The sequence below is a fragment of the Agelaius tricolor genome, unplaced genomic scaffold (assembly GCF_023055355.1).
Source record: "Agelaius tricolor isolate 1412-34295 unplaced genomic scaffold, bAgeTri1.0.p SCAF_2, whole genome shotgun sequence".
Taxonomy (NCBI): Eukaryota; Metazoa; Chordata; class Aves; order Passeriformes; family Icteridae; genus Agelaius; species Agelaius tricolor.
Genome location: NW_027269262.1, coordinates 41,593,984 through 41,618,397, shown reverse-complemented (window position 1 = coordinate 41,618,397; position 24,414 = coordinate 41,593,984). Strand labels below are relative to the sequence as shown.

General features: G+C 37.6%; 1 long non-coding RNA gene across 1 annotated transcript in view; it reads left to right on the top strand.

The window, feature by feature from the left end:
- LOC139600646 (uncharacterized) overlaps positions 1–24,162 on the top strand; it is a 61,814-nt gene extending 37,652 nt beyond the window's left edge. Inside the window, exons 2-3 of the long non-coding RNA XR_011682628.1 lie at positions 23,227–23,359; positions 24,088–24,162. This is a non-coding gene — a long non-coding RNA (uncharacterized lncRNA). The remainder of the gene's footprint in view (positions 1–23,226; positions 23,360–24,087) is intronic.
- The last annotated feature ends 252 nt before the right edge of the window (positions 24,163–24,414 follow it).

The window sequence follows — 24,414 nt, the reverse complement described above, 5'->3', positions numbered from 1 at the left end:
GCTCCATCTTAATATTCTGTGCAGTGCCTGGAGTTAGCAAGAGCTCTGAAGACTTGAACTTCTGAACCTATTTCTAGCAGGAGCCAATTGCCATTATTCTTGCAGCAAAGCAAAGCAAAGAAACAACCCTTGTACTCAAGAATAAAAGAAGGCACAGGTAGAGATAAGAACAAAGGTTACAGAATTAAAACAAAACCAAAGGAAAGTTTGAAATTCCAGTTGCTGCTCTTCTGTATGCTCTTCCATTTTGCAGCTAGCCTTGTCCCCTGTGATTTGCTTCCCTCACTTAGGCGTGCCAGTACTACTCTAAGCACCAAGTGTGGAACATCACAGGATGAGTGTAATGAGAAATCTGCCAGTGTGTCACTTATGTCTCTGCCAAAATAGAGGTTAAAATCTGCTTTCAGGCTGCTCATTATAGACAGAAAGGCTTTTCTGTCCTGCTTCAGAACTGCATAACATCAGGAATGCCAAGCACAGCTAAAGAGCTTGGCTTCAGTGCTGTCATTACTCCCCTGCCTCTTTGCATGTTGTCCGTAGTGGCCCAGCTGCTCACCATGTTGTGGGCATTCCTGGAGGGCTCCTGTGGATAGTGAATACCCCGAAAGAAGCATTAAATCCTTGAAAATGTAGCAACATGAAGCTCTGGATGCATGGGCTTTTGGGTTTTTTGACATTAATCAATACATGTCTCCTGCTGATTAGAGCTACTCTTTTTAATAAGTAAGAATTTTAAGAATTTGAAAATTAATCTGAAAAAAATATTTTAAAAGTCACTCTAGTGTCACATTCCTGTATGAGAAGAGTTAAATTATACTAGCTAGAGAGCTACATATATGGCAAGGTTTTGGTACTGGGGGCTGGTTTCTGTGGGAAGTTGCCAGAAGCTTCCCTCATGTCTGACAGAGCCAACGCCTGCCCACTCCAAGATGGATCCACTGGCCAAAGCCAAGTCCATCAGCAGTGGTGGTAGAATCTCTGGGATAACAAAGTTAAGAAGGGGGGAAAAATCTGCATTGTGCAGATGGAGAGAGAAGTGAAAATATGTGAGAGAAACAGCCCTGTAGACAATGAGGTCAGCTGAGTAGGAGGGGGAGGTATTGTTCCAGGTGCTGGAGCTGAGATTCCCCTGCAGCCTGTGGTGCAGGCTGTGGTGAGGCAGCTGTGCCCCTGCAGCCCGTGGAGGCCTGTGGTGGAGCAGAGACCACATATATCCCATGGAAAGACCCATGCTGGAGCAGGAGGATGTCCAAAGGATGCTATGACCCTGTGGGAAGCCCACGCTGAATCAGGCTCCTGGCAGGACCTGTGTACTCACGGAAAGAGGAGCCCATAATGCAGCAGGTTTTATGATCCCAGGGAAGAGATCCAGACTGGAGAATTCACTGATGAACTACAGCCCTTTGGAAGTGACTCCCATTGCAGAAGTTGGTGGAGGAGAGTCTCCCATGGGAGGGACCCCACAGTGGAGCAAGGGAAGAGTGTGAGGAGTCCTCCCTCTGAGGAGGAAGGAGTGGCAGAGACAATGTGTGATGAACTGACCACAACCCCATTTGCCATGCCCATTTGCCATGCCCAGACAAAAAAAAATCCTGTATTCCTTTGTTTCCACACATGAGCTTTTATTTTGCATTATTAAACTGCCTTTATCTTGATCCACAAGTTCTAAAAATTTTTTTTCTCCCCCCATTCTGTTGAGAGAGTAATAGAGGGACTTGATGATTACCTCGTGTCACAACACCACTCAAACCCAAAGCAAATTGTGTGTCGCAACAGGTCTCTTGGGTCTAAGTAACTACTAATTAAATTGCAGACTGCTGTGGCTGAACTAGTAATAGAAAAAAAATCTGAAAGTACTGAACAGTATTTTCTTTAGACATATTATGAAAAAAATCTAAGTGCCCAAACCCTCAGAATTATCATGGATAATGAGCACTTTACATTGACCACTTTACTTTCAAACATCTATTTTCCATGCCAAAAAAAGAAAATTAGTATTAAGGTCAAGTCTTGCATTTGATTCACATTTTGGAGCTGTTTATTTGATTCTGAATTATTTGAGTTATCTTGCACTATTTCTTTTACTGATTAGCTAATGAAAATATCCTTTGTTCAGCTACATATTTCCATTTTCTCTTTGTTGATTTTTCATGTATGATTAACACAACCTTCAGAAAATTCTAGCACTACAGGGCATCTCATTCTGCAAAATAAGTTTTCTTAATCGGATGCTTTTGTCTCACTGTAACCCTTTGAGTTAGATTATTAAATTAGACCATTCTTCTTCAACTTCCAGATCACTTAGAAAGGCCACATGAGATGCCTCACAATATTGCCTTTTGGTTGCACTTGAAGCTTGATATTCTTTTTCATAAATTCCTCACGTTATTTTTAGAAAATTGCTGCTGTGTTATGTATGGCTTTTTATGGAGCTATATCATACAGCCAGTTCAGTATTAAAAATAAAAATGTAAAACTGAATTGTCCACTTAAACTGAAATGCTACTTTATGAAGTGCAGGTCATTTTTTTATATGGCAGTATTGGCAGAATGAGTCATCCTTCTAAGAATATAGTTAAATTGTGCTGTGGCTAACTCAGTGTAGGCTGCTTTCTGAATGTTTTGCCTCTTACCTCCTCACCTCTGGTCTAAAATGTATATCTCAGAAGATGTGTAGAGTTTCAATCTACGATTCTTCCAACTGTGCCTACATATTCTCATGCCAACTGTGCCTGCCACCACACACTAAGAACAAAAAGCATTTCTTAAATCAAAATCTGGAATGCAAACACGTTACACTGTACTAGACAAGGCAGGAAACAGGTCAAGCTGAGCAACCAATAATACTTGTGAATATTTGTTCCAATTCAAAAGTCAGTTTTAAAAGGAATGTTTTTGCAAACCTGTTCTAGTCTCTGCAAAGCTATGTTCAAACACTTGAGCTTCAATTGTGTGTCCACTCAAACAGTGGAGGCCTACTTCAAACATAGACCTTGAAATAAAATTTGAAATTTTGTATTTTATTGCCCATGCAGAGCTCAAGTGATAATGTTTCCACAACCTGAAGGAAAAGTTTATTTAATTACCACCCCAGTGTACAATATATGGGAAAGAAGTAGTCAGATATTGAAGTGTGCTGTAAATAAAGTCTCTTTATATACTCAGACTCTACAGTACAGCCTGTGTTCTAGAACCCACATAGGTCACATTTGAATAGTCTCTTTTCTTTGCGATCCACTTCAATTTTCCTAGCAAGGCCATATTCCCATATTATATGAGCTACAAAGGACTGACACAAATAGCCAGAGTTTCCTTGAATTCCAGGGACAGCAGGAATATTTATCTAGTTCCTTCCTCTTTGTTTTCACCATCAAAGTGAAATGTTTAGTACCTTAAGCATTTTATCATACAGAATAGTCTGGTATTCAGCCAAATAAATTATGAGGTTTCTTTATTTCAGATAAAAATTCTTGTCAGCAGAAGCAATAGCCAAATGGATTGTTCATTCAAATGCAAGATGTTGATAATTTAATCAGCACTGTTTTCTTTTTAATACTCCCTATGATCACCACTGTAAAAGAAATTATGATGGAAAAAATCTTACCGAACTTTAAGGATAATCTTGATATTCTCTCTGTTTGGCATATAAGCTTTATTTTTGTTTGGAATTTTACTCTGAAACACCTTATGAAATGAAAATACATAAATTTCTTGTGGAAATTCAACATTATTTCCCAGAGAAATTTTGAGGATGAGTGTGTGTTTGTGGAAAGTTTGCAGATAGTGCACAAAGGAAAAAAAGACCACTTTCTTTAAATAAATTCACTGAGAGATACAACATCCTTCTAATTAGTCTACCAAAAATAGTAGTGGGTGAAGTTCTTAGGTCTGTTGTACCAGAAGTATCAGATGAATGAGAATTCTGCTGATTTGGCATGCAGAGAAAGAAGGGTGCAGGGTAGAACCCTTAAATGAGTTATGTGCTTTTAATCATGGGGAAGCCCCAAAGGAGATACAGTTTAAGCCAAGACAGCAGAGAAATCTATATATCATTTTTGGGATACAGACTAGGACTATAACAAAGCATGAGATTAATTTCTTTTAGTATTTCACAAATAATTTTTATAATGTAGTGAATATATACTTTCTGTCTTCTTCATTTGACAGAACTACTTCACCATCACTGGGCCCTAGAATCCTATTGTAAGGACTTTGACAAATTTAAAATATCTTTTACCTCATCCTTTTTCTCTGAATCATGGCAATGTAAATGCAAATGCAAGTTTTATACACAAAGAACATTTAAAGAGAATCCTGTTGTCCAAACAGAGTTTTCATTTATGGTCTTTTAAATCAGTGAAGTAAACTCAGTCAATCCCTTTACACTGAATAAAGCTTTGTATCAAATTACTTTTCTTCTTTGTTTTTCTTCTGCACTTTTCTTCCAAGATGATTTAAATATATACATGTATTTTCAGTCAGAACAAGAATTCATCAAAATGTTTTGGTGTAACTTTCATATCTCTCTCTCATTTTTGATTGACAGATATATTTGAATCAGTACAGTTAGTGTATTAGAAAGTCACTCTTTTCCTCGAAAACCAAAAATACACAAAGGAAAAAAAAATAGTCTTTTCATGATACAAATGGACCAACATTTCAGTTCCTTCACTTGGTGATTTGGCAGTTCTAAAGAAGGAAGCACTTACGCACTTGGCAGTAAAAGCAAAATACCCATCTTTACTTTGAGTGTCTGTTATCAGTAGAACTGTCCAGCAAAAGAAGATTTGACGATTCTAGAGGAAATATTCTGTAACAAAGCTTACAAAGGATGCATTTTGATTCTTGAACTCTGTGTTATAAATAGGATAGTACATACCAGTAAAGAGCTAGCACTAGAAGAAATAAGCAACAAATTATAAATAAACTTTATATCAAAGTCATATGAGGTATAAGTTGGTCTAAACACAGAAAAAAATGTACCATTATAGACAGAAAAAAAGATGTGAAAGAACTCTCTGTTCCACCTGATTTATGAAAAAATCAGAATGCTGTCTTTTAAAAAACTAATTTTGTATAATAGTTCCAACCATTCTCCTTCATTTCACAATGTGCTGAGGCTGGCTGTGATGGAGTTAACTTCTTTCATAGCAGTCCATATGGTGCTGTGATTTACATTTGGGTCTAAAACAGACTTGATAACATAGCAGTGTTTTGGTTATTGCTGATCAGTGCTGGCACAGCATCAAGGCTTTTTCTTTTCCTCTCCGAGGAGACAAGGCTGGGAGTGGGCAAAAGATCAGGAGGGGACACAGCAGGGACAGCTGACTGCAGATGAACAAAGGAGTACCCCCTGCCATAAGATGTTGCACTGGGTAATAGAAGATGTGGGGGGAGAGGAGGAAAGGAGAGGATGCTGGTGGTTGTGGTCTTTATCTTCCAAAACACCTGTTACATCTGTTGAGATTCTGTTTTTCAGAGAATGGTTTGATACTTACCCACAGATTGGAAGCAGTGAATGAATTAGTCTTTCTGCTTTGTTTATTAAATTGTCATTATTTAGATCCATAAGTCTTATTTTCCTTCTATTTTTTCCTCATCCCACAGGACATTGAGCAAGAGGATGGGTGGGTATTTGGCTGCTGTTTAGGGTCAGCCTACCACACAAAATATGTAATTTTATATTAAAGAAGTCCAATCTACCCATCTCGCTCAATAGGGAAATTGGTAATATGCATATGTAAGATCACATGAATTATACTGTTTTCTTTAATGCCCCAGTGCCTGCATAAAATTTAATGTAAATCAGGGGGGCCCTCAATTACATAAGTGGATAGCAGAACAAAGCTTTGTGGCAATCATTACAGCCACATGGTATGAAGAATTTTATATTTTCTCATATAATTTTTTCAACTGTTTTCTGTATTAGAAACCCATTGGCTCCTGTGGAAGCATCAAGTTGTGTCTGCTCACAAGAACACAAGAACACAATAAGCCATGAAGCCCAAGTGAACCCAACTGAAGGAGAAATTTGATTAATTTTTCCTCTATCTTATTTTATTGCACTACATTGGCAGTGGAAAAGTCTATGGAAAATTGCCAGTTTTGCAAGGACTTGATATAAACAAAACACTTCAAGGAATCAGAGTTAGAATCTGAAAACTGCAAAGGAGCAGGTTACAGGTAAAGTGTGATGGAAGTCAGACAACATATACTTATGAAGGGAGGACATTCTCGTCTCCAACTTCAGCCTCATTAAGAGTTAAGGGTCTCTTATAAGCTAATTGTATGGGTCTTCCTTCTCCATAGTGAAACAAAAGCATCTCTAAAAGAAGATTCATCCCATTTGTCTTTAATGAAAATCTTAAAATGGGGTGAATCAGGTTTTGGATCTGTCTTTCACCAGGCAGCAAAAGAACCCGGGGCAATTTGTTGGGGTTAATTGCTTAAACTGTTAAAGCAGAGTGAGATGGATCCTAGCCTTACAAAAATAAAAGGTCTATTGATTTCTGGTACACCTGGAAGACAGCAACTTCTGTTAAAACATCCACTGACTTTTCTAAGATCAAGTTACCCAATTTTCCCATTTCCCACTCAGCAGGTAGAAAGATTGACTGGAAATTATCTGTGAAAGATCACTGTTAGCCTAAGATAATGTAGCCTCTAGGACATTTTGACATCTACCTCCCCCTGGGTCAGGGATGAAGGGTGGTTCTAAGCAGTTAATCAGTGTATGAGAACAAAAGAGAGGGTCTGGTTCTAATTGGAGCCATTTTGCCCTCTGCAGCTCTGGGAGTACAGCTCAGTCATCTATTAAAGACAAAAACACTTCAAAACTTAAAGAAAAAATAAGGTCACTTTAATCAAAATACAAATTTATTTTAAATTTAGCCACACTGATGAAAATTTAGTTTTTCTTCCTCATTAAGTATAAATACCAAGCATTCCAATTTGAAGTAAAAGTCAATTACAGACCAAAAAAACCCAAACAAGCAAACAAATAAAAGATGCAGCAGGACTTTATTTTATTTTATTTTATGAAACATTGAATAACAACAGCATATGAAAGTACAAATTACAAGACTGGGAGACAACATTTTTATAGCATCCCAGTGCCTTAAATAATTTTACAAGCACCCAGTGAACTTAGTGGGTGACTCCCTCCTGGGGGGATCCGAAGGCCCCATATGTCAATTGGACCCAGCCCGCAGGGAGGTCTGCTGCCTCCCTGGGGTATGGGATGATACTGAGAGACTCCCTGAGCTGATTCAGTCCTCTGATTATTACCCAATGCTGATGCCCCAGGCTGGAAGTGGTGAGATTGAAAAGAGGAGCATCAGGGCAATTAAAAGGGAGTTTAAGGCACTGGGTCAAGAGGTTGATAGGGCAGGAGCACAGGCAGTGTTCTGCTCAGTCCCTTTGGTGGCAGAGATAAATGATGAAAGGAATAGGAGAGCCCACATTAACAAGTGGCTAAAGGGATGGTGGCATCAGCAGAATTTTAGGTTCTTTGATCACAGGGTAAATTTTTCAGCACCTGGTCTGCTGGAATCAGATGGGCTCCATCTCTCTGTTAAGGGCAGAAGGATTTTACCCCATGAGCTGGCAGAATTTGTTGAGAGGGCTTTAAATTAGGTTTGAAGGGGAAAGAGGATGCAGCTGGGCTGTCTGGAAGCAGGCCCAAGGGTGGTAAGCCTGAGTTAGGGGTGATACCAGCTGCCCAGCTGAGGTGCACAATATGTGCAGCATGGGCAACAAACAGGAAGAGCTGGAGGCCATGGTGCAGCAGCAAAGCTATGATGTAGTTGCCATCAAGGAAACGTGGTTGCAAGACTCACATGGCTGGGGTGCTGCACTGGATGTCTACAAGCTCGTCAGAAGAGACAGAAAAGGGAGAAGAGGTGGAGGCGTGGCCCTTTATATTAGAGAGGCTTTTGGTGCCGTGGGTACTGAAATTAGCGACGATGAAGTTGAATGCCTATGGGTAAGAATTAGGGGGAAGGGAAACAAGGCTGACATCCTACTGGGAGTCTCTTGTTGTACATCCAACCAGGAAGAAGAAATGTGTTTAAAAAAAGATTGGATGTGGCACTTGACATGGTTTAATTGAGGTGTTAGGGCATGGGTTGGATTTGATGGTCTTGAAAGTCTCTTCCAACCTAGTGATTCTGTGATTCTGTGATTCTGTAAATCACATAGCCCAGCTGTCAGTCTGGAAAATATCATTGCTGTTTTGATGAGAAGTCTGCATTTTCCTGAGGAAATTCCAAGGCTCTTCTATCTTAGAAAAAACATGTTGTGACTTCAATTCAATATTTATCTACAGAAGTATTTTTACAAGATTAAAAGTTGTTTCAGTTTTTCTTCTGTCTCTGTGTATCTCTGTGTCTCTGTTTTCTCTGTTAATTATTCATCAAAAAGAGAAAAGGTTCTTAATCTACTAAGTGATCATCACTCCTAATTTCTTCTAACCAATAGTTTTAGAATACTTTTGTTTTGACTATAATGGTGCTGATACCCTATGACTCTTCATTTACTATGTTGTTGATGTGGAAATCTCTTTCATTTTGGTATTTCATCAATTAATTGTACCAGTTTGAGTGATAAAGGATGTCAGAGTAGAGAAAAAGAAGAAATATGTCATAAAAGTGAGATTTCTTGTCTTATGAACTAGTCTACCAGTATAAAAAATTCAATACCAGAGTTTCTTAAGGCTTCTTAAGAACTAACTTTATCATGGTACTGATGTTTTGGATCTATCCAAACATTTAACCCTTTGGTGTGACAAAAGTTTATGTGAGTATTCAGTTACTTCAAATTTGCTGCTGCAACTGGGGCGTGTAGATAGTATTTACACTTACAAATTTTAATAAATGAGAGAAGAATTATTGAGGAATTTTCCAGCTGGACTAGGAGGAAAAACTTGTAATATACAGGAAATAAGCTCCACATGGAGAAATTAACTTTTGGAAGAGAGAATCCTTTTCAAGTTGTGTGTGCCTGCTTGCTGCACTCAGCTCCATTAACTCTGCAATGAGCTGTTGCGACATCATTGCAGTTGAAAAGTGCATTAAAGGAGACTAATTGGGTGGCTGACATATATTACTTGTTCCAGTCTCATGAATAATAAAGTTTCATGAAGATGGAGTTTAGAACTTTTGCACATAAAACCAGCTATGTCAATGAAGTTTGCAAGCCAAGGCAAAGAATCGTGGGCAAGTCTTACAGGGGAACTAACCTGGTCACTTCAGGAATCACAGTCACAAAGCTGGCAAAGGAGAAACAGGCAAGAACAATGCCATTAAGGTGTCAGTCTGAGTTTGTCCATATGTAAGAGAGAAGGAAAAATATAACCTTAGTGAAAAAATTAAGTTTACTTATTTTCTACTATAGAAATTGAATTTCCCCTTCAAATCTAATCACTAATGGGCCAATTGAATTTCCCAAATGCTTTTAGATCAAAGAATTTAAAACAAAAAAGTCTCTCAACTCTCTTGGGCTTTTTTTGTTTTTCATTGGACGTTTTTGTTTTCTTTTGGGTTTTTTTTGGTGATAGTGTTGCCTTAGAGGTTCCTAGAGGAACTGAAAACTACAAGTAATCAAATAATATAATTGGGGATGTCAAGTTAGCTGCTTTTCTTAGCTTTCTTTTCTGTGGACTGACCAAACTGAATTCTTTTAATGCATCCTTGCACCCCATGTATTCCAGGTCTCTAGTCAGCTTTGTTGCTTGTTCCTGGCCTCATTCCAGGACATCAGTTTCCTTGCTGTCCTGGGGAGACCAAAGCTGGACATGGTAGTCCAGATGCAATATCACAAGTAGGACGGAGAGAGGAGGAACAGCTTCTTTTAATAGCTGTGCTCCAGTCAATACAGCCCAAGATGCAGGTGGCTGTCTTTGCCACAGTGATGTGCTACTTACACATTTGACTTTTTCATCAGGAATGCTGAACTTTACCTTTGTGGACCCATCTGAGGATTTTTTCCAGCCTGTTAAGGTCTATCTCAATAATAGCCTTGCCCTCTATGGACCGTGTCCACCCCAGTTTGCTGTCATCCGTGACCTTGCTGGGAGTGCATGCCATTTCATCATGGAGGACATTAATAGAGATGTTAAACCTTACTAATCTGTGAATCAATATCTGAGGAGTGACACTAATAATTAGTCATCAGCTGGACTTCATGTCAGGGATCTGATGATAAGATGATTAAGACGATAAGACTCATTGAACGCTTGCTACCACAAGAAACCTGTTCATGAAGGTAATGATCATACCTTGAGTTATTGAAAGCAAAAGGATGAAACAGGTGATGAAAGTCACTCTGAACTTTTAAATAAAACAACTTCTGAAGCTTAGAGCAGGATTCTTGTGAAGCTCTTTATCTGATCATTGTCTATCAAATGGCGATATTTTTAAACCCCATTTAATCTATGGCAATGCATTACAACTAGGAAATCCATGAGGCTATAGAGTCCTGTGCTAAAGTTTAATATGAGGAATCTGATTTTTTTTTTGATGGTGTTTGATAACTGATCAATTTCTGTTATTTTAAACTCAAACAATGCCATTTGAGCGTAGTTTTTATACTTTGTGTCTGCCAAGAAGAGCTCTGTAATCCATCAATGTAATTACTATAGTGTTTAAGGACTTTGGATTATGTTATGCCCAATGTTAATTTTTTAACAGCTGAATCATATTCAATATCAAATTTAATCTTAAAGCCTTGGCAGGACCTTGTTCAACTACCTCTAGAATAGATCTATAACCTTCGTACAAAATAGTTGCTGCAGCATGCAGCTGAAACCCAGTAGGTTTTCTTTTGGTTGACAAAACACAAAAACTCGTGTACCAGTTCTGACCAAAGCCACAAACATCAGAATCAAACCAGAAAGCATTTAATAATTTATGTTCTATTAGAATTCAGTTCTCAGCTATCCGATGTGATGCTGTAAAAAAAGGAAAGGAAAAGCTTTTTGTTGTCACTAAAGAGGTAATCACTTCTTCCATGGACAAGTATCTCACTGTGTCGTTGCCAAAAAAAGATATGCAAGCACAAGAAGCTGTAGGAAACCAGTTTGACTATACTTCTGCAGGTCAGTTCTGAACTACTTGATAAAAACTGACAAAATGACATTAAATGAGACATCTTCCTGTTATTGCTGTCCTATATTATTTAGAAGATGACTTCTCTCTTTCTATAATCACTTGCCAAACAGAAACACAAGGTAGAACAGAAACTCAAAGTGTCCAAAAGGTATTTTTAAGCCACTACTTCTATTTATTCTTTTTTTCCAAAGATCTAGAATATAAAAATAGATTCAACTAATATTTGGGATCATTTTGGTCTGTAATGAGTCTAAGTGAACAGGGATTGTGAGCTCCTGCATAATTGGGCCTGTGTTAAAGGAACTTAAGAACAAAACTGATAGTTACCTAGACAGACAGAGTATTAAGAGACTAAAGCAGACTTTAAGTATCAGACTTAAAGTCTGACAATATCATGCAAGTGATTTCCTTCTCAGTAAAGTGCATAACAGCTGAGAATGTGTGATTTCCTTTAAACCAGGGTGGATTCACCAGAATGCACTACTTTATTCACCTGAACAACCTTTTAGAGTCATAGGAGAGGGTCTGGATGTAGATCTCATTGCCATTTTTGATAGAGAGAGTTTGTTTGCATGCAATTGGCAATATTTTTAAATTGTAAATCTCTACATCTAAATTTGACATCTAAGTGGATTATATGTGGTTACAACCACAGAAAAATTTACTCCTTCTTTTACTTTGTGTGAAGTATATAGCGCAGCATGTGTGTTTTCTTCCTCTGTAATCCTAAGTTTTCTTCTGGAAACAGCTAGCTGATATAAATGTGATTCATCACAGTTTATATGGAAATTCTTTCTGCATTGCAAAGGTATTATTTTACATTTCAGGACACAAATTTTAATTACCAAAATTAACAAGGGTAACAAAAATCTAGAAGTTATTAACTACATTGTATTTTTAAAATGTATGTCTAAAAACCCTCTTGTGAACAAGACAGTAAAAGTACAATAAAAATCACCTAATTCTCCATTTCAAGTTTATTACTTCAATAATTCTAAGTTATACAAAATGACAATGTATTCAATCAAGTATAAGGGGTTTTGTTTGTTATGCTCATTTTTTAAATTCAGCAATTAAAGAAAGTGGCAATTTATTTTGTTTATAAGGTACAGTTTTCATCCATACCCAAAAGTGCCCTCTAATTATTTTAGTATGAAAATAATTTTGTAGAGCATAGCACACTTCATATTGGCTACTTTTGCACATAGATTTTTATTGCTTCTCCAAAATCCTTCAGAGTTATGTTTTGCCAGCTATGCTAGTAATAATTATTCTGCAATTAAAATCCTCATACCTCCTTATTACCCCAACTAGCGCCTCTCTCCCAACAATGAATCAGCTATAAAGGGATGTTCTGCATTGAAAACAAGCTGGAGCCTTCACATCTCATCAGAAAAACTGCTTAACTAGATTACAGAATATGGGAGATAGGGGCCTGCAGTGAATCAAACAGAAAAGACTGCAGGAAACAAATATTAATTACAGCTGCATAAGTCAGGACAATCACTAATGAGTTTGGAAATAATGGAAGGAATGGTTTAAAATGCTGACAGTCACCAAGTTACATCTTAAATCTAGTCTTTTACCTCTTACCTTTCGTCCTCTTGTTTCTCATCTTATTTGAAGTTTAACATCCAGCACAAAAGACATAGCACTGTCTTCTAGTGAAAATATGAAGATTATTAAACTTTCAGAATTCGCTGTGAAGTATACTGAGAGAATCCACTCACACTGAGGTTAATTATTTTTTTTCTATTATCTTTCTGCAGAAGCACCTGAAGGCCTTAGCTGACATAAAGGTCTCGTTATGCTGAATGTGCTGTATTTGTGTCTTAACACGTTGCAGTCTAAATTTGAATGAACCAAACAAAAAGTGTATGGCTAATCTAAATATGAGAACTGAGAGATGGGGAGATTAAGTTACCCACTAGACTGTACTAGAAATCAGTATTGGAGCTGGGAGAAGGGGGTAGATCCTGACTGTGGTGACCTAATTCAGAATAATATCATGAAGACTGCTGTAGGGAGTCTGCCATTGGAAATCCAACCTCTTGTCAGCTGTTAGGACATTTGCCATGAGTTAAACTGGGCCACTAACACATATAATGGATATATATGTGCCTTTGTGTGTGAGGATGAGGGGGTCTGAAAGTTGTTGAGAACTCTTTCCAGACAAAGGTACATTTGAATTTCAGAAAGTCTGAAAATTCAACACAGACTAGTTGGGAAAGAAAATTGCTTAGATTTATTTTTTTAAAATAAATTAGTGGAAAAGAAGAAAGGTAAAAATGAGCTGTTGAATCCCCAGTGTCTTCAGACTGCATTAGGGAGTTCTGGAAAGAGTTGTACACAAGCTAATTCTTGTTCCAGCTTCATAATCCCTAAGAGCTCGTCCCTGGTTTCCATTTTTCTCACAGAATTTTCACTGCCTCCAAGTTGGTGCAAAAAGGGGGCAACTGGGACCTACATATATGACATACATGCCAGGGTTTCAGGCTTGACAAAGTCATGTATTCAGCATAATTACAGCAAATAGCCTTATAAGTCAAGGTTGAAGAAATTAATCACTTCAGATGTTGACTGCTGAGGACATTTGCTATCATCTATCAATGATTTATGAAGAGAGCTCCCAAGTGACAAGATTTTGCTTTAGATAGCATTTGAATGCACACAAAGTATGTTATATGCAGGATTATTATTCTTTCAATTTCTTAAATTATTCCTCTTATCTGGGTAATAAAAAGGTAGCTACTTGTCTATCTACGTTTATAGAAGATACCACAGCAACACAAATCCTTCACATGGCTTCCTCTTTCTTTATATTATCATTAATCAGCTAATTAAGAGCAGCTGTGGTGATGGTCTCTGTGTGTTGATTCCCATCAATATGAGTTACACAGAGTCCAGTAACTCATTCATCATAAGGCAAGTGACTGCAGCTTTGGGCAGGCATTAGTCTATCAGGGCTAATAGGAAAAGATGTGATGTTGTATTCAGCTGTATAAGAAAAAAAGTAAGTTTTGCTTATCCCAGAGTGGAATCCTCTGTGTAGCCATTGTTTTTAGTACCTGCATTTGAATGATTTTGCTAATAGGAAGCAGTAAGAAAAAATAATTTTTGTTCCCTGAGCCATTTTGCTGCTTGGACAACTTTGATTCTTTACTGGATGTCTATTGTACAATTTCAGATTATGCCTTCAGTGTTGAATATGTGAAACACAGAAATGTGTTTCAACTTTGGTTTGGCTTTAGTGATTTTAACACCGGCCAGATTTAATTTTCCTATTATTTACTTTATGTAGTGGTATTCTTTTCTCTCCAGTTTACCAGATCTCACCCCTCTTAGTCAATTGAAAATCTCCCTCCTTCACTGTTAAAAAAAAAATTAAATGGGTTTTGGAGAAGGTGGCTTTTTGTTCTATTCTTGGTGATGTATCAGGTAGGCCTATGTTTTGAAATAATGTAAATAAGTTAATTAGTCTGTGTTTCAGTCCTGGATAACTTTGAGACAGCAGTGAAAACTTCTGAAACTCTTTTACCTTCCAGGTCATGTTCCTGTATTTGGAAAATGAAAATGTTGGTAATTATCAAGTGGACAGAGTTTATGGAGAGAAGTACAGTGCCAAAGAATTAATAAGTTAGAAACTGACATCAACATTGATTTTGTCATTGCCATCAAATGGGCTTTGTTTGTTTCTTTGTTTCTTTGGTCATCTGTCTGCTTGGACAGAACTGCTGGCTGGCAAAAGTAGGAAGCAGAAACTAGTGTCACCAATTTGTACTTTGAAGACCTTCATCCAATGACCTCCTCACAGCACTGCTGTTGTCTTATTTTTAAAATTCTGAAGGTCTGTGGGAGGCCAAACTGATTCCTTTCTTTTCCTCCCATAAAATTCACCACTATCACCAGCCATGAAGAGTGGTGGACTGGAGGAATTGGGAGAAGTGAAGTAGGTGAGACTTTTAGAAGGGGCAGAAAAGATTGCCTAAACTTTAGTTTCATCTACTTTTAAAATGTTACCTTCAGAAACCTTTCTGACAGAAATTGGTTATCCCAGATTTATTAAAACACTTCTGTAGAATACAATTTTTCACATTTCGTGTGGTCAAAACAATAAGAAGTTTTATATGGTTCCTTGCTTCCTGAGCACTTCCCACAGTGTTTTTACATCTCATTTTCCATAGAATTATTTGACTGTGGAAATGTGTTCCACAATTTCCACAATGTGTTCCTTAAATGTTCTGCTGCCATATAGAACTATATAGAACTATCCCAACTGCTGTAAGAAATTGATTTATATTGAAAGGCACATTAAAAACTCTGAAGTGTTTTATTCCTTCTTTGCTAATTTTGAAATATTAAATTCTGGGAATATAGTGCTGTTGAATGAAAGGTTTCTACTCCAAAAATGCTAACTTCACAATAGTAGATTTTTGTATGGTTACAATTAATACTTCGAGATGACATAGAAGATATAAATTCAAGTTGTCATTATGGTTGGGAGATTGTGTCAAAAGTGACCTTTGACCCAAGCTCCACAAATATATGAGGGAAAACTTATCACACAATCAAGTTCCAGGATTGGGAAAATCATAAGATGAACATCAGTAAAGTATAGATTCTATGTGGAGAGTGCAGGTTAGGTTCTTCTCCATTTTCATTGCTGTAGTCACTTGCTCAGTATGAAGAAGAAATCTTTGTGATGTAACAGAAACTGGTGTCTTCCTCTATGGCCTATTGGTTTTATTGGCCCTCCCTGTGAGTGTTTACAAAGTAAAAATTATACAATATTGGGTAAGTCCCAAGAAAGGTAAGGTGCCATTGTTAATGAAACCTGCTAATGGTAATGTCTTTGGTGATGTGTCATTGTCATTCTCGATATTGATATGAGAAAAAAGAGGTTGTCTCTTGACCTGGATATTTATTGTTGTTCCATATGAACCTTGTCAGTCAACGTTCTCTGAAAGAAAGTATATATTCTAATGAACCTGTATTTTCAATGAGTTTTACTTTTCCCATTTGTGTTTGCAAATAGTGGATGGATTTAGGTCTTCTCAGTACTTCATGTGCTGAAGCGATGTCTTGCTCTTGGTTATTTTTATTCTTTCCTTTGATACAAAGGTAGTGAATACTTTCATCTCTTTGTGTGTAAGATCACACAGATATTTAATGAGGCTACAACAAAGCCCCAGATATGATTAAAAAGTATCCCATGTCATCAAACTGTCTTGTCCTCACATGATTTCCAGGTTATTGTAAAATACATAGCAACTTCAACTGTGTTGGTGAAGCAGGAAGTATGTATCATCAGTTTGATTAATCAAATTATAACCATAGTACACTTCAATACTCTGATTCTAAATATGATTTAAATCATATTTAAGTTTGGAGAATTCAGAGTACTTTTAAATTATGACAGGAGTTTAATCTGTTGGCATGTTCCAATGATTCAGTATTTCTTGGTGGAAAATGGCAAATTTTGGAGCCCAGTCATAGCAAAGAGAATACCTCTTTGTATATTAATAATATTGTTTTAAACCACAGATGGACTTACTAAAGGCAATACCGTCTCCTACTATAGAATGCTTTTCAACATTCATGCTCATTCTTTGTAATCCTGTAGAATTTCTAATTAAAATAAAAGTCTGATTTGTAATTAAAAAAATATTAGACTTGACAGGGAGGATGAAAAGACCATATCCAGACACCACTGAGGCTAATATTTTCAATCTAATTGATTTTAGTCAGAACTACTAAAACTCAGGAAAAGCATTAAAATGACAATATATTATGGCTTTGTCTGAAGAACTGGAAAAAGTCACCCTGGAGGGAATGTCATAGCAGAAGGGAGGGAGGGAGGGAGGGAAGGAGGGAGGGAGGAAATGGCGGAAGGAAGGAAGTGGCGGAAGGAAGGAAGGAAGGAAGGAAGTGGTGGAAGGAAGGAAGGAAGTGGCGGAAGGAAGGAAGGAAGTGGCGGAAGGAAGGAAGAATAGATTTCAAAGCTGTCCTGGTGTCCTGGGTCTGGCTGGGAAGGAATAAACTTTTGTCACAACAGCCCTGACGGTGCTGTGCTCTGCACTTGTGGCTAAACCACTGTTGATAACAGTGTTTTAGCTGTGCTGAGCAGTGCTTCCACAGCTTCACGGCTATCTATCTGAACCTCTCCTTTTCCCAAAAGCCAGTAGGCTGGGGGTGGGCAAGAGATTTAGAGGAGAGAGAGCTAGGACAGCTGACCCAACTGAATAAAGGGATATCCAATATCATATGACTCCATACTCATCAGATAGAGATGGGAGAAAGGAGAAGGAGGTGGCGGCATTCATTCCTAAGGCATTTGTCTTCCCAAACAACCATTATGAGTGGTGAGGACCTGCTTTCCAAGAAGTGTCTGGACATCTGCCTGCTGATGGGAAGTACTGAATTAATTCCTCTTTGTGCTTTTCATCCATATGCAGCTTTTGCTGCATCTCAACCCACAAGCTTTCCCATCTTATTTTATCCCCCTGTCCTGATGAAAAGGAGGAGTGAAAGACCAACAAAGTGGGAGTCTGGCAGCCAGACAAGATCAACCTACCACAAGAGCACATATCTTATTTTCAGGTTTTTGAGTCGCTTTGTTGTTTTTTTCACAGGGATAATGAAATCAGTAAAGGAAGTTTTTGGGATATGAATGTTGTTTGGATTTGTGAGTTTAAATAGACTGAACTGGATTTCAGGTTCTCTTTTGTTCCTTGAAAATCAAAGCTATTATACCTTGTGGAGCTATCCTTAATTCTGTTAATTTGAGGACTGTCTGCTCCAGGTCACAAAAGAAACTGTGATTTACAAGGTTAACTGACTAATTGGCTTGTTTCAGACAGGAATGTCGATCCTCATTTTGCTTCTAAAGACATTAGGTGATATGCTAAGATACTTAATTCAGATTGACAAAATTTCTCATATATTCAATGAAGGCTCCAAAGTGGCATATTATCTGTCTTCATCTCTCACCCTTTGCATTTGGATTATGCAACATGGGATAGACATTGTCAATGTATAAGTATTTTCTGCAGGTGCTTCTCTTTCTCTCTCCTGTGCTAAGTGTCCCACAATCTCTTTCCTTTCTTCCACTTTCAGAAGGGAGTAGTCAGAAAGAATTATTTCTGAGTTTCCACATGTAATGGCGTAGCTGAATCCATCATGATCAAGGTAAACAAATACATTACATACATTCGAAGATTCTCTGAACACCTAGTGGCGTTCAAATCCTAAGGTGCCTCCACATTAATAGATTGAAAATAAATTACAGTCTATAAGTTTGTTTCTTAATGTATTGGTTTTGTGAACTTAAGAGCAATTTATCTTCTGTAGATGAAGATTTAGGTGAACTGTCAGACTCAATAGCACAGTCAGACTGAAGCAAGGCTGGCAGTTCCATGTATAATATTTTAATTAAGGCACAAGTGCCCTTTTCCTAGAGCTGTAAAATAAATAGCTTATTAAAGAATCACTTTAACAGGAGTGTATTTAGGATAAATGGAGGGAAGTAAACTTTGACCTTTTCAAATAATGGAACTGTATTCTCACGCAAAAACAGAAGAGCAGAACTTTTTCTGCTTTGGAGAAGAAGAAAATCCAAATACTGTGAAATAAAGAAAAAAATTTTGAAACACATAGAGTTATATACTTACTGAAATCTTTATGCATTTTCAGTTTAAAAGGAAGAGTATTAATAAAGTATGTGGCTTTTCTTCTAAAATATAACATTGCAGTATTACAGTTTTCATTTAAATAGTTCAGTGGTATAGGAATCCAGCAGCAACAAACTCATTGGCACCCCAAATTTTTGGAAAAAGGGCATGTATTTCTGTCATATGTCGTCAGGAAATAATTTTGTTGCCTTTGAGGAATTGTTGCATGAATCAGAGTCACGCGGACCTCTTAGAGGTAACCTTGGTAAAATAAGGTTTTGTGAGAAGACCAAAGGTCTTCCATCTATATGTTTCACTTCGCTCAGTCATTTTCTAAAAAACTTAAACAAATACAGCAAGTGTTAATCTACCATAATGATAATAAAAAAATTCCACAGACCCAACACTACTTTTGTTAAATCATTTGTGTATGATATCATCTAAACCTTTCATATTCTAATGATTACAATCCTGAAGATCAAACATTGTTGTGTTTTCTTAGAAGAAGAAATAATGATATTTCGTTTTGCCCTCGGTTTTACTTCCTTGTTTTAAGCTATGTTGAAATTAATATCACCTGCTTTGTATCTTAAATTGTGGCTCTATAGTTTCTTTAACAGAAGCATAAACTAGTTGCCAGGAGGTACCCAGCTAGATAACCGAGTCAGGAGTCTTAAGGTTACTCAGCATATTTACAAAGTCCTGGTTCCATAGTACAAGAGACTGCCACAGCTGATGACATTTTTCTTGCCTTCATCCCTGATGGTATTTCGGATCCTGATCCAAAGGCCTTCTCTTTAACCTCTTTCCAGGGTTGTGTCTCATTATTTTCCTGTTCACTGCTCTCATGTATGAATGTGGCCTTTTGTGCTCCTTGTCTCTGGTTCCTGACTTTCATTGGTTGTTTCACTTCAAGCTAGTTCTCAAAAGTCTGATTGACCAAATCCACAGCCTTTCTAACTGCACTTGGAATTTAATTTTTGACAGTGAGTTTGTGTCTGTGTTTTGAGATTCCCCTTTTTTAAAATATTTTTTAGCAAAACCAGGAATTTCTTATATTACCAATGCTTTTAATCCAATACAGTCTGTATAGAAACTTAATCTTTTCATAGATATGGGTATTTACCACAGTTTTCAAATATTAGTTGTGGTTCCCTTTTGTGGCTTTTCCAAAAAGAAAAGCTTCTGGAGAAGAAAGAACTGTTGGAGGAATATTATCTGGAATCATATTTTTGCAGATCAACTTATGACCCTTGCAGCTGCCAAGTACCAGCTGAGGTACAAAACATCAGGCAAGAAATGTGCATTATACTGTGGTACACACTGGGAACAGACAGACTGGTCTCCTCGTGTATCTAAATGATGGTTGCTGTGGCTCTACTCATGCAGAATAATCTGACTGTTTCTGGGGAAAGAGTGGCTCTCAATAGTTTAACATGAGTATCTGTATATATAGATAATTTTACAGTGTTGAATGAGGATGCAAGCTAAATAGGTTGAGAAATCTAAGGGGTTACATGACATATTTAACTGGTCTTTTACATATACCCTTGAAAACTGCTGGCACTTTTATTTGCTACTATATTACATAACCCTCACAGACCGTTTAGGGGTATCCAGGGTTGTCATCTTAGTTATCCTCTGCATAGCACCTACCACTGCTGAACTTGAACATTTACTCTACTTGCTCATGGAAAAAGAAAAAGCTAGCAATGAAAATACAGAACAAATGGCAGCATCACTTGAGATATTAAAAAATTTTGCTCAGTCCAAATCAAACTCATTATTAGTTCCAGCATTTTAGGAGCACAAACACATGCACACAAAAATATAGACATGCTCACAAACATATACACGTTTGTTCTGCCTGTAACTAGTTTCACTTTTGATGCTCATAAATTTTTCAGCTTTCTCTTTATATTTGGTGCTTAATAGCTGGAAACACATAAAGGAATAGTCCATAAGGAGAAACTACATGTGAAAGCAAACTATTGTGAAGGTACATATGAAATCCATTGGATGAAGGAAGACTATGTTCCCACACTTGGAGTTCAGCCCTGCAAAAGCTGCAAATGTTGAGATAACAGCTAGAAAATGAGGAACATATGGTTCTTTTTGTGGTTTTGTTTATGTTTTCAGCATAGATATCTGATAGCTAGTATCATGTTTAGTATTGGTAAATGGAACAAAGTCAAGCTAAGAAATTACAGAGTACCTTTCAGAAGATTAGTTTGCATGATGGAAACATGCAAATGTATTTGGAAGCAGGATGTTGACTTCGTAGTTCAATGACCTCTGTCTCCTCTCTACACGCAATTTCTAATGAATTGTTCTGAATTGTTCTTCTGACCACTAGCCAAGAAAATAATACTGTTATTGCCAGATCCCAAATATCTCTGCAGTAACAATGTCAGAGTAAAACTATTAGTGGAATTACTATGTCAGAAAGGCATCTCACGAGCTAAGGACAGTCTGTGGCACAAGATCTCAAAGCACCTTGCGATCTGTCTTGGCCATTCTGTCATATTCTCAAGTTAGTAGTTGCAACTGTAACTTCTGAGAGATTGCAACATTGCAAGCAAATAGTGACATCAGTGTGCATAGCCTGAAAGGACTGGAAAAACATAGGGGATTGAGAGACCCTTTTGTCTTAGCTCAGCTGCCATAGTGCCTGATGAATTCCAGATCTAGCAACAATAGTTTCCAGCATACCTGTATCTCCTTGTCTCCACTCCTAGTTTACACTCTAACAACACATTTTAGTGTTTTCTTATGACACTGGAAGACAAGATGGGGTACAGAGACATGAAATGAGGTGAAAAGTGACTCTTTGATGTGGGGGGAATACTCCATGGAGCAGGAGATGCTGAGGACTGGTTAGCTGACAAGCTGCTTTGCAGAAAAAGACCTGAGAGTCCTGGTGGTCAAGTTGAACTTGAGCTAGCAATGTGTGCTTGCAGTGATGGCCACCAGCATCCTAGGCTGTAGTAGGAAGACCACTGCCAGCAGGCTGAGGAAGATGACCTTTACAGTCTGCTCAGCTCTGGTGGGGCAATGTCTGGAGGGCTGGGTCCAAGTCTGGGCTCCCCAGTACAAGAGGGTAGCCTGCTTTAGCAGATCCCTCTTGAGCAGTAGGATCAGGTAAAGGGGCAAAATATGTCTCAGGAGGACCCTTCAAACTTTAACTTTCCTAATTCTGTGATAATGTGTTGGGAGCAGAATAAAAGGAAGTGGAAAATCTAGGGAGATCTGCTATAAGTGGAACAACTTATAGAAACAACTTGTCAAAAAAGGGGATGTAATGCACAGGGTAATGCATAGAAAATGTATGGACATATTAGGGAACTATGGTTTCTGTCAAATGCATAGGGCAGGGAGTGGAAATCTATTGGAGAAATGAATAAGGGTGAAAAGGAATATAGTGGTTTAGGACAGAAGAAGGGTATGGAGCTTATAGACAACCTAGCATGAAGAGGCTGACAGAGTACCTGCAGTTTTAGGCAGGAGGAAATGAGGTATGCAAAGTGTTTTTCTGTTCTTAAAAGGAAAGAGATAGGTGGAAAGGGAGCATATATGTGTCTTGTAGGGTCCAGTAGAAGAATGTGAAAAAATCTCTGCTGTGTTTTTGGTTTCAGCCTCACAAAGGGAATAACATCGGTGATCCATTTGAATATCAGAATATTAGCTAACTCAGCCTTACTGACCCATCTTTAATAGAGAATGACTATGATGAGGAGAAGAAGAACAAGTTAGGAGTTTGCAGGATTGGCAGGTTGAAGGGAGCAGTCACAGATAAAGAGTTATCGAATGCTAGGCAAGTAAAGCCTGGGATATAGGCAACAGACACAGGAACAGACCAGATGGATTAGCAGGTGGTGTGGGCACAGCACAAGGAAAAGATGGGTAGAATACTGATAGAAGGAAGAAATATGACCAGATTCAGTAAAAGTCATCTGATTTCAAGTTCAAGCTGCTAAATTTCAGAAAGCAGAATCAGAAATCCATATGGGAATTTGTTGTTGATCCAGGACACTTGCCAAGCCCTGATCTAATACAGAGCAAGGAGTAGATGAGGCAAGATTCAGTGGTTTGGCTTATCAAAACTCTTGATGACTGCTTAAGTCTAGACTAGACTTAGAAAGCCCTTCAATCTGTTCTGTGTGAATTTAGGACAGTCTCTTCCCAGAACTGCCATGCAATGAAGGACATATGATTTTAGGATAGGCAGAGGCCAAGAAGCTCCTATACCACCGCCTATACAGAGTTAGTAAGTAGTAGTGCACAATATGCTTTTGATCTAAACACTGCTCTAACGCCTTAGAAAATGAAATATAGATTAAATGAATTATAGATGATAAGCCTCTTAATGCTATGCAGCCAAGGAATGCTGAGTGTTTTAGATAGCCTACCCCTGCCTCCCCAAAATTAAAAATCACTTGTTCCTGCAGGCCAGACAAGAAGACAAAAGAAAGACAAAAGAAAGAACTTTTCAGTAAGAAGCTGAAGTTATCAGGACTTTTTTCCTGAAGGATGAATTATCTTCCAGCTGTGCTTTGGACCAATCAAACTCTGCTGATTCATGTGAGTAACCCTTTTTAAGTTAACACTCATACAGCTCCATACAAGAAAATTTTCATCTGAGTCAGGACATAACTCCACAAACAGTATCATTTTTGGCACTTTGGCTGACTTCATGGAGATGTATAAAGGAATATATTGTTTTCTTGCTGGTGGCAGTCTTGAGTTTTATTACATCTGTTATTTATATCTTGTATTTTCCTCCATTTCTAGTATAACTCAGATTATTCTGTGCTATATAAAGGCAAGAACTTCCATTCAGCAAGAGTAACATTACTGTAGCTACCAACAGTGTATTTTGGTATTTAATTGTATCAGGAATGTCCCATATTTTTATCTTATATTTATGGAATTTGAAATGTACTTTTGTTACTATTTTTTTTGTTTCCCATTTTATTTTATATTGATCACAGTGCATAAGTAGATGGAACTGATTTGCTAAACTATCTTCTGTATAGAGGACTATGATTGTGAGAATCTTTCATCATAATGTATGAAACCACTATGGAAAGATACTCCTCACTGGGATACTATCATATATAATATGGTCTGTGTATGTGCTGCTATCCCACATTTCTCAATGAAAGATATCTCAATGCCTGTCTGTGACATAACAGAGATAGTGGGTTTCAGCTGCTTTTAAATTTGTGAATGCCTAAAATATCGTTGAGGCTGGTTAGTTTCTTATAAAATAAGTGTAAGTCTATTAACTGCAGATATATTCTTTTCAGCTATTTGTTGAAGAAACTTCAAATTATATTCAATATCCACTCAGGATTCAGAGATCTTGGCTTGAAGACCAGAGGTATAACATGATCTTTAAACTACCATGTAATATCAGTTTATATAATTTTTCACACCCATGCCTAAGGTGAATATCGAGAATAGCCCTATGGCTGTCTATGCAGACAATGACAATTTTACCCTTTGAATGCAAGAAATGAAATCAAGAATGAGTCTACTTCTTATCTCTCATGCAGCATGCCTTCTGCTCAGAAATATTTCCACAAAACATCTTCTCCATTTGAAAACACTGATTGAGAAAAATAAAATATTTT